General features: G+C 41.2%; 1 pseudogene; it reads right to left on the reverse strand.

Annotated features, from left to right (window-relative positions):
* Positions 1–436: 436 nt before the first annotated feature.
* LOC102864248 lies at positions 437–865 on the reverse strand (annotated as a pseudogene).
* Positions 866–9,096: the final 8,231 nt, after the last annotated feature.

Consider the following 9,096-nt stretch of genomic DNA (forward strand, 5'->3'; position numbering starts at 1 on the left):
TAGGTCCTCTTCAGTTTCAGCAAGCAAGACAGTGTCATCTGTATATCATTGGTTGATGATATGGTTGGTTAATCATTGGTGGGTTCTGCAGATTGTTGATGAATCTTCCCTCAGGTCTGATGCCACATTTCTCCTCATAAAGCCCAAGTAAGGAGTTGAATAGAAAATTTAAAAAGGTAGCTTGGCAAGAAAAAACAAGATATTATAATGAAATGTGCAAAGAGCTGGAGTCAGAAAAGAAAAAAGGACGAGCTCACTCAGCATATCTTTTTTTGTTTGTTCGTTTTGAACCTTTAATGAGAAAAAAATATATATACTATGGAGCTCAAGAACATTGCATTTGGTGTGTCACTGGGTGCAGGGCTGAAGACATGACAAGGCCAACAGAGAATGGACAAACACAGTTACAACGAAACAAAAAGGGGGCCCGACAAGGCTAAGTCTCGGTTTCCTCATCATTTAGCAGCATGTTGGGGATCCAGCGGCTGACGGGGAAGAGAAGTCCGGACTCTGGGCACTGCAAGGTGCACTCTAATACGTCCACCTCCAGCAGCACGTGGTGCATCTTCCTTAAAAAAGCCTCATCGTGCTCATATCCCTCAGTTGGCCCTTTGGGGACCTCAACCAGATGCAAGGTCTCCGCCGCCTCCAGAAGCGCCGCCCACTCCACCTTGGGTATCATCCGCGCTACGAAGTCGGGGTTGAACTCCACCGGGTTGACACGGACCTCGGTGGCCCGCAGCCGCAGGGGGAAGCTGCGGGGCCCCAACCCCCGCACGTGCGAGCTCAGCAAATTGTGAGTAAGGAGCTTCACGTTGCCACCGGAGCTCCAGCCAGACCAGAGCCGCAGGAAGGAGGCCAGCATATCTTTTCTTAAAAAGCATTTTTTTAAAAATTTTATTTTGGTTTGCTTACAAAGTTTACATACATTGTGTTTCACACTATCCTTCATTCACATTGTATGTCATACAATTATTCCCATTGATTGTGTTTTATAAAATCAATCATCATTGAGCTCTATGCCCACCATTACCCTGCCTTTCCAGGTCCTCACCAGATCTAAGCTAAGGGAAATAAAGAACAAATTCAAGCCTTGAGGTGGCAATACTTAAGGATACAATGGGTAGATTATTGAATGATTCCGGAAACTTCAAAAGAAAATAGAGGGAGAGCTCTGGTGGCCTAGTGGCAAGAAGCTGCTCTGCAATCCCAAAGGTACGTGGTTCAAAACCACCAGATGCTCTGGTGGAGAAGGAGGGGCCATCTCCTTCTGTGCCAGTCAGATTCAATTAGGCAGTACACAACAAGAAGAAAAAAAAAAAGAAAATGGAGGGAGTGCACAGAATCACTATACCATAAAGAACTGCTGACAAAGAGGAATGTAATGAAATACCACATGATCAGGAGGCAATGGTGACGAAGGAGGAAGTTCAAACTGCTCTGAAGGAATTGGCAAAAACCAAAGCCCTAGGAATTGATGGACTACCAAATGACATATTTCAATAGACAGATGCTGCCTGGCCATGCTCGCCAAGCTGTGCCAAGAAATCTGGAGGACTGGTCAACTGACTGGAAAAAAAATCTATATTTATTCCCACACCAAAAAAAGGTGATCCAATAAAGTGTGGAAATTATCAAACAGTATCACTAATATCACATACAAGCAAAATCCTGCTGAGGATTACCCAAAAATGACTGGAACAGTATATTGACAGAGAACTACCAGAAATAAAAGCTGGGTTTAGAAGAGACCATGGCACTAGGGACATCATAACCAATGTCAGATGGATATTGGCTGAGAGCAGAGAATACCAGAAGAATGTTTATTTATGTTTCATTAACTATGCAAAGGCATTTAACTGTGTGGATCATGATAAATTATGGCTAACTTTGAGAAGAATGGGAATTTCAAAACTTCTGAATGTGCTCATGTGAAACCTATATTTGAACCAGGAAGCAGTCATCAGAACAGAGCAAGAAAACACAGACGGGTTCAAAATCGGGAAAGGAGTGTGCCAGGGATGTGTATGTCCATTATCTCTTCAATTTATATGCAAAGCAGATCAAGTAGGATAGTGAAGGAGTATTGCTAGTTTGGCGCTTCACCATCTGAAGGCAAACTGACTTTGATGATCCTTCAAAATCACAATCGAGAAGAAGCATTGGCTAGATAAACTGCACGATAATGCTAAAATAGAGAGCTCTGGGGGCCTAGTGGTAAGAAACTGTGCTGAAATCCTGAAAGCATGCAGTTTGAATTCATCAGCTGCACTGTGGGAGAAGGATGGGTAATCTCCTCCCATGCGATTAACTGCCTCTGAAAACTCACCAGAGGGTCACCTACACATGGGTTCTGACTCAACAGTACCCAACAACAACAATCTCAAAGGCGCATAGTGCTAATCCATCGCATGCTCCACAGGGCAAGATAGGCAATCTACTCCTATGCTATTTATTGTTTCTGAAAACCTGCTGGAGGGTGAACTATGGGTTGGTTCTGATTCATGGTACACAACAACAGCACGATATATATTAATTTGTCCAAGCTGTTGAGACTACATTTGGAACAGTAGCAGCAATTAGGATCATTAAGTTTATCACAGCAAAGTGTCATTCTCCAAAATCTATACTTTTCACAGACTACGTAGGCGACTCAAATGGACATGTGGTGGGCATCACCAGCCCTGCATTCCAAGCCCTTGCAATTCCTCCAGGAATTCAATATTGATTTGGCTTACTCTTTTCCCAGGTAAGGGCAACTCTTAGCTTTTCCAACAATAAAACCTTTTACTTTCCATATTAGTGATCTGATGTGGGGTTTTTCTCTGTTGCTGTGTGTGTTGGTTCCAATTATACATTCTAGAACTGGAGAAATCACTACAGAAGGGCTTTGGGGATTCACTGGAGCCACTGGGCCCAATGTGAAACAGAGCGCAGCTAAGATTCTATTAATAACCTGACCTACATAAGCTCCTGCTCTGACTGGTGGGTGACTGTGACTTTTTGGTCTTCCTAAACTTAAAGAGTTTTCGTGGTCTGGTCTAGAGGTAAGGAGGTGCACTGCCAACCCAAAGGCACACAGTTTGAATCCACCAGCTGCTCTGCAGGAGAAGGATGGGCAATTTCCTGCACAATTTACTACCTCTGAAACCCCACTAGAGGGTCAGCTATGGACTGGTTCTGACTCAATGGTATTTAACAACAAGAAAAGTAATGTTCATTCAGACCCAGTTTCCAGCAACCTCCCAAAAATCTGATTATATTCTTTTTCCCCATGATCTGTTACTTTTGTAAAAAGGCATAAATCCTTTCCGGGGAGGCTGAAAAAAAGATTAATAGTATAAATGTTTACCAGTTAGTGGGGTCTGTCCTCAAAGAGACATGGTATCCCTTTCATTCAGGGGACAGAGGGCCTGTAAATACCTTAAGTCTGAAAGTCTGTTCTGGTGATTCAAGTTAGACTGCCATTCACTTGACCTAGATTCTTCCACTTGTACAGACTTTAGTAGCTATTCTATCTTATTTCATTCCCAAGGACATAATATAGCTAACACTGTAAGTCTACAGGGCAGACTATTCTGACCACTGGTTTGACTTTACTGGCCATTATTACCACAGTGATGCATACCTTGTAATTGTTGATTAATCACTGGCATTTAGCATTTATCACCACAGGGCCCAATCAGCTCCATTGCATTTAGGTGTCTTAATTCAATAAGGCAGTTTCCACTAGCAAAACTGGCTTAGATAAAATGGCAATTATAGCATTTTTCAAGGATGCTGAGGTTCCCTTTACACGTTTATTCCTTACCATCATGGTAAAACGTGTCCTCTGGGCACTCTATGTGTGGGTTTAGGGGTCTAACCTGATAAATTCAGCCTAACATGCCAATCTCCCTAAGCCTTTGGCTACTTTATTTTGTAGTATACAAAGGCTGGTCTTGTACTTCAACAGAATTAGCATAGGCCACAACATAATCTATGCTTCAGTGAATCCACTGGGTAAACTATTAAATCCTTTCCTAAACTCCCAAGAATCTGTGCTTAGTGGGGCCAAATTAATACATTTAAACTGATCTAATTTTATGTTTTTGAACCATCATCATCCCACACCCTTAATAACCATTCACACACACAGTTTCTAGTTTTCTGCTGATACACATTAGAAAAATCAAGCAGTGCTACTGGAGTGTAGCAGGTTATCTTAATTATGTGCTGCTATAACAGAGATACCAAAAAGTGGATGACTTTGTTAACAAAGAGAAATTTATTCCCTTACAGTTTAGAAGGCTGGAAGTCTAAATTCAGGATGCCAGATCTAAGACAAGGTCCATTTTTTTCCTGTTGGTTGTGGAGGAAAGTCCACATTTCTCTCAGCATTGGTAGGCCTGGCGTTCCCTGGAGACTTCTATGTGTCTTGGCCTACCCCAGTGTAAGAAGGTTCCTTGAGCAAGTGCCCGAGTTTGAAAGGATGCACTCCACTCCTTGACAACTCACTTATTGTTGTTGACTCAGAACCAGCTCATAGCTGACTCTCTAGTGGGTTTTAAAGGCTGTAAATAACAAGCGAGATTACTCATCTTTCTCCCCAGGATCCTCTGGTAGAGTCTAACCACCACAAAGGTTAGACCAACTGGGTTAACAGCACAACTCCATAATGATGTCTCCCTTTCCTGCCCTCTCTGCTATAGTGAATTATTCAATATAGCTTTTCTATCCATTGGTTTTGATGTTTACCACATGGTTAAGTCAAAACTCACACTCAGCTCATTGGCACTGAGTCAGAAGCTGACCCTCCTGTGGGTCTTCAGAGGCTGTGGGTCACATGGAAGGAGATTGTCCACCTTTTTCCTGTGAGCTGTGGGTAGGCTGAAGCTGTCAGAGTGGTGTCACCTTTGGATTAGCAGCATGAGTGATGTAAATAACCTCTTTGGGTAGTCGTTACTATTGTTGTTGTTAAGTGCCATCAAGTTGAGTACAACTCATAGAGAACCTATGAACAGCTGTCCTAAAACCTGCCCTGGGGTGGGTGGGGAGAAGGGTGCAACAATGAATGAATGGAATTCCAAAATCTCTGTAGATGTTCATTGAAATGAAAAATAAATAAATTAAAATATTTTAAAAAAACCAAACAAAAAACCTGCCCTATCCTGCGCCATTGCTGAAGTCTCAGTGTCAATCCATCTCCTGGGGAGTCTTCCTCCACTTCACTGACCCTCCATATTTTCATGTAAGATGTCCCTTTCCAAGGATTAGCCTTGCCTACCTACATGTCCAAAGTATGAAAGACAAAGTAAGATATACAGAATACTAAAGAGGGAACTGATCAGTTTAGTTGTCTCTCCAGACTTAAAATGACCAGATTCACAACCAAGAAATTAGGATCTCATTAATATAAAGAAAGAAGTAAAGAGCACAGTGTGTCCTGGGCAACGCCACTCTAGAGAAGCATCCTGAGTAGAAATAACAGAGAACTAGAGACGGACATGAGACTGAGCTTAGCTAGAAGTGATTTTCATCTCCCACCCCTAGTATCCACCCTCCATGAACTCTTAATGCTTTCACCGTGGCTTCCTGGTAGAAGGGTGGGGGTAGACGCTATCGCTGACAACACTAAGAAATTCACAATACTGGCCAGAGCTAAACAGGACTCAGCAAGGCTGAAGGTCAGAGGGCCTTCACCCATTCCAGAAAAGCTGTCCTGACTGAATAATCATATTTGACTCATTTCCAACCTGGATTATAACCTGTTACTTTGCTAATAAATCCCATCATTTTGATATTGTCTGTGAGTTCTATGTGGCTATTATCATGGACCAGTATATCTAGTAGTGAATAGTGAGAGCTCTTTTGGTGTTAGCACTCACAGACGTAGATACAGGAGCATATGGGCAAGCTGAGCTCAGAAGATCAGTTTTGTGCTGCAGATGTGGTTGATAGTGACCATTTCCCTTTGTGGAGTTAGTGCAGGACAGAGGCTGCTGCTTCCACACCAGTTATACTGCTTTTGCATCTCCTCTAAGCTGCTTCCCCCCATTATCTCTGGTGTGATAACCCCAAACTCTAATGAAACTCCCCTTACAACCAATAAGGCCTTTGATGGGATTAAGGAGTATTACACTCCACTGTTTAATATTTTTACAATATTTAGTTTATAAAATCTTGGGCAAACATTACATAACTTCCACATTACATTCATGTATTTTTGGGAACACAGATCTTCCTCTAGGTCAATGAATCAATTCGTACTTCACCTTTCAGGGCTCCCTGGGATTTTAAGTCAAACTATCTCTGTTAGGGACCTCTCTAAAGTACTTAATGGTGTGTCTCTGGAGACTAAGGTGCATCTGACACAGGCCATGGTCTTTGCAATCACTTGTTATGCATCAGAGAGTTGGACAATGACTAGGGAGAATAGAAGGAGAACTGATGCCTTTGAGCTGTGGTGCTGGAGAAGAGTATTGAATGTACCCTGGACTGCCAAGAAAACAAACAGATTCATCCTGGAGAGGGTTAAACCAGGCTACTCCTTGGAGGCAAGGATTCTGAGGCTTTGTCTGACATACTTTGGACATGTTGTAAGGAGGGGACAGGTCCTTGGAGAGGGACATCATGCTTAGGAGGGTGGAGGGACAGTGCAGGAGGGAAAGGCCATCTGTGAGGTGGATTGATTCAGTGACTGGGGTAATCAGGATGGGTGTGTCAGAGGCAAGGCGATTGGCACAGGATAGAGCAGGGTTTAGGGCTGTTGTACATATAGTTGCTATGAGTCACAAATGACTCGACGGGACATAACAACAACATCTCTAAATTTAATGTTGTTGTTGTTGTTAAGTGTTGAGTCATAAGATACTCATAGCGACTTTATGAATGGAAGTCCTCAACACTTGCGTGACTTTCATCCTTTAGCAATTATGGAAGTGGATGCCACTCTTACTTCCAAGTTTGTTTTAATCAGGGAGCTCCACCAAACACTGTCTGCCATGGGTAACCATTAATGCATTTGTCACATCAGTGTCACAGTGTTCAGCTTCACAGCAACCATTTTCAAAGGGATTCAAATATAACTCATAATAATTTTCAGACAATATCTTACAGTCAAGATATACCAAGAAAATACCTAGATTTCCAAAACTCTAAACATCTGAATAGTAATAAAAGCCTTCTATGTAAATGAAGTGACATTCTCAAATAAATCTACTGACTGAGATGATGACAGAGTCAAAGGAAACAAAATCACAACTATGTTAGTCACTTCGATTGCACATGCTTATTATATGACTGTAGGGAACCGTGGTGGCCTAGTGGTCAGTAGCTCCCTTGTCAACCAGAAGACACGTGGTTCAAATTCACCAGATGCTTTGTGGGGGAAAGATGACTCATGCTATTTACTGCTTCTGAGAACTCACTGGAGGGTCAACTGACTCAACAATACAGAACAACATATGCCTGTATTCAGTTATACCTCCTCCCTCCTCACCCTGGGGGAATAGCATTTACATATTTTTCCTAAATAGTTTTACATCCTGATCGATCTATTAGTTATGAACACCTTTTGAGAACAGTCATTGTCATCTTCACACACACACACACACACACACACACACACACTCTGGTTTACAGCCTGACTTTTCTTTCCTGAGAGTGCATGTTGACCTTATCCCATTGATAACTACCTGCTCAAAACTTACCAGTTCAAAACTTCTCAGTTTATATAATTGCTTTGAACAGCTTATCTTGTATCTTTCTTTTTTTTTTTAATTTACAAAGTGAGATAATAGTATTTATGTCATAAGATTATTCTGAGAAATAAATGAAATAATATATGTTTAGTATTTGACCTAGTTGTTGGCATGTAGTAATTATTTAATCATATTAGCTATTAATGTTTTCCTATTGTTATGATGATCATTCACCAGCAGAAGCTGACAATGGAGGAGGAGATTACTCTGGGAAACAGTGACATCCCTTTCAATGAAGAAATCCTTTTCAAGGAGTAATATATTCAAGAGAGATGTTGTACAAGTCCTTCCTGCATTAGAAAGATCAGTCTTTTAATCAGATAAAGAAGGAAGTTCTTTCTCTGATTAAAAGAAAGTCCCTTAGTGTTACTTTTAGCAAAATTGAAGAGTGTTAAGACTAAAGGGGAAATAATGGCATGTGGCTGTATGTATATACTAAAGAGAGTAAAATATTTTACTCTAAAGCGGTTAATCACAAAAGCCCTTTTACTTATGGTGCAAAGCATATGGTAAGTCAGGCCCTTATATGAGAATTGGCTTCTATTCTAAAGTACTAGCTTGGTCCAGCCATAGCAACCAAAACAAAACTTTAAAGACTGTTTCAACCCAACTGAAATGTCTTTCTCTTTGAAAAAAATGTACTAGTGGTGCAAATGTGTAGTTATCTGCACAGATGATCATCCCAGCAAACAAAACAGTGAAACCATTAGAACCTTCTTGTGCAGCATTCATTTCAGAGAATTTGGCTTTCAGCATTTAAAAGTCAGAGAAAGAGAGTAGAATCAGTTTCTATTTGGGATAGTTTGTTAGGTTAGTTTGTCTGATGCCTGAGCTTATTATTCTAAATGTAAGAGATATTTTATCCAAACATTCTTCCAAATGTGGACAAAATAGGGGAGGCCTGCACTCTACTCAAACTGTGGTTGAGTCTGAATGGACTCCTGGCTGACCCTCTATCTGGTTTTCGAAGACTGTAAATCTCACATGAATAGAGTGCTCACTTTTCTCCTGCAACCACACTGGTAGATTTGAGCCAGCAGAGAGGGCACTGCCTTTGGGTCAGCCAGACAACTCCCTACAGACCACCTCAGCAGAGAGCTCCCTAGCCAGCCAGAAGTGTCTTGGTTTTATAGCACAGTCAGCAGTTTATTTTTCTTTTTTTTAAATGAAAATGATAAAACAAAAAAGTAAGCAATATAGGTTTTTTTTCTTTGTTGAAAAGAAAATTAATTTTCTGAGTTGGCTTTTGAGAGGGTACCTTGTCCAGAAAATGTGTATCTTTAAACACTGGAATCATATTCAGTAAGAAGAAATTCAGTTCTTACAAGGGAACTGAGACAAGTTTAAAGATAAG

Source organism: Elephantulus edwardii, unplaced genomic scaffold (genome assembly GCF_000299155.1).
Source record: "Elephantulus edwardii isolate Elephantulus edwardi_28Jun2011 unplaced genomic scaffold, EleEdw1.0 scaffold00019, whole genome shotgun sequence".
NCBI classification, from domain to species: Eukaryota; Metazoa; Chordata; class Mammalia; order Macroscelidea; family Macroscelididae; genus Elephantulus; species Elephantulus edwardii.